This window comes from Betta splendens, chromosome 21, assembly GCF_900634795.4.
Source record: "Betta splendens chromosome 21, fBetSpl5.4, whole genome shotgun sequence".
NCBI lineage: Eukaryota > Metazoa > Chordata > Actinopteri > Anabantiformes > Osphronemidae > Betta > Betta splendens.
This window is the reverse complement of record NC_040899.1, coordinates 6,748,421-6,750,788: the sequence shown is the minus strand read 5'-3', so window position 1 is coordinate 6,750,788 and position 2,368 is coordinate 6,748,421.

Genomic DNA, 2,368 nt, shown 5'->3' with positions numbered 1-2,368 from the left:
CGAGCGTTGCCGCCACCGCCTGGTTCGGCGCGTGGGGTTGGGTTTTCGTTTAGCGTTTAGAGGCTGAGGTAACGGCGCGTGTCCACCAGGGGGCGCATTAACATCAACGGCGAAACAGCGCAGACGCAATCGAAAGAATATGAAAAATTGTTTGTCTCATAAATGCAGCACAATTATGTAAGACAAGGTCAAATGTAATTGATGCAAAATATAAACCAACTGACTGCTGTAGAATTACTGTAGTGAATTTTGACTTCTGTTGTCTCTCCTTGTTGAGGATTGTAAAATTGTTTCATTACTATTGATGTCTGAATATACTGAATGGTGAAAATTATTATCAAACGGTTGTTTTTTTTCTGCCACCAGATGGGAGCATATAACAAGACATGGACAAGCAGGTGTGCTTTTGACCAGTGCTGCAGGGGCTAACACAGATGTTATTATCTACATTACTACTTCAAATCTATATTAATTAATTATTCTTTCTAGTATTGCTGTTTTATTATAGGATAAGCATTTTTTTGCATACACATAATTCCGTCTTTCTGCAGACACAGTTAAATATTGTTTCTGAACACTGGAGGGAGATATCGTCCACAGCATTGTAGGTCACCTTCAATAAATTGTGTGTGTGTCCCGCTAGAGCTTCATTACACTATACTACTGTTAATGTGATTGTGTATTGTTATGACCTGGTATTAATGTTATCAACATTATTACTCCCAGTAGTAGAAGTGGTGGTTTAGGGATTAAAAAAGAAATATAAAGTGTAAAAAAGTAAGCATTGGTTGATAAGTAAAGATTCTACAGTAAAGCATATGAATAAACATATTATAATACCATTGCATAAATTGCAATTGAATCGTAAAACAGAAATACTCCTTTAAAGGTACGAGTCAATGTGCTGTGTTGTACTATAATCATATACATAGACAGGTAATTATAGTATTCTTAAGAAATGCTCTGCATTTTAAAGTCTGTTCATCGGATGCAGATGTGGAGCTGTGCTTGAGTCTACCCAGCATGCACCGCTCTCGAGCCGTCTTCAGAGTCTTTGGAATGAAGACCATGTTAATGAGCCTGATATCACTTTGATGATGTCAGGCTCCACTTCATTAGCAGAGCATTTAGTGTGCTCCACGAGGCACTTCATTACCCGTTTCCCCAAGTCATCGTCTTCACCCTCTTTCAGCAAGTGACATCTAGGTCACTATTTATGGATTTCGGCGCTAATTAGTACGAGACAACAATGCAGAGACGTTTTAAGCAAAAGAATATCATTTAAAAAGAAGGGCAACCCATCCCTAAACAAAGTGCAATGTAATTTAATTAAGATGAAGAAATGCTCCAAATAAAACATAGTTATTATTGTGCTATTATTAAATCCTCTTACTTCAGATGACCTGAAGTACGTGACACTGATGCTTTAGTATAATAATGAGGGATTTTTAGGGTGAATCACATTTAGTTCTGTTGAATGTTAAGTCATTCTAATGTCTCTCTGTGCGTCACTGCAGTGTGAATTTATGGACCGGCGACTAGTTCCCGTGTCTTAATCTCTGTGGCTAAAGTGAACAACACATCTACACAGGAATGTCGACTGATAGCTTATCAGCCTGGGTCAATATTCAACCCGACTGCTGCCTGTTTGCTCAGATCCGAAACTCATTCTTCAAGCTCCCTTAGTGTTGCCTTCACATGGATAGTGGTCGACCTCCTGTGAGCGCTCTGACAACACCAGATCAGCTGCTGTGACATATTCAGTGTGTACAGTATGTCCTGGTACAGGCATGGTCTTCCCCATGCTTTACGTGTTTCTTCACTGGAGTTACAGAAGTTTAAAGGATTGCTGCTGACGTCTGGTGGGATCAGACCTGATCGGATCTGACCACAGGCACAAGGCAAACAAAACCAGCCCATGAATCCATCCCTATAGGGTTGTACCACACGCCAGCAGTAGTAAACACTGATGTGTTTACATATCTTCATGCCCAATAAGCAGATTTCTGCACTCGTCCTGCGATAACTGCTTGCACTGTGGTCTTTCATTTCACAAATTTCCATTACAATGCTCGGAAAACGTTGTTTCCATACAGGGTAAATATTGTAATAAACGACAACTTCCCTTTGTGTGTGCTTTAGATGAACGTGCCGTTTCATCATTGTTGCTGGTCACATCCACATGTTTTTATTATTAGAATGCTTAATGATGCTGGTGGAGCTTGGTCATGTGGTGCAGAGGAAGTTTCATCAAAGCACTAACACAGAAGTAGAGACCAGGTCATAGATTTTCCATTTCAACTGATTTTGCATTTGGTATTTAGGAAATACTAATAGCCGTCTTTAGACAAGGACTATTTAGATGAGC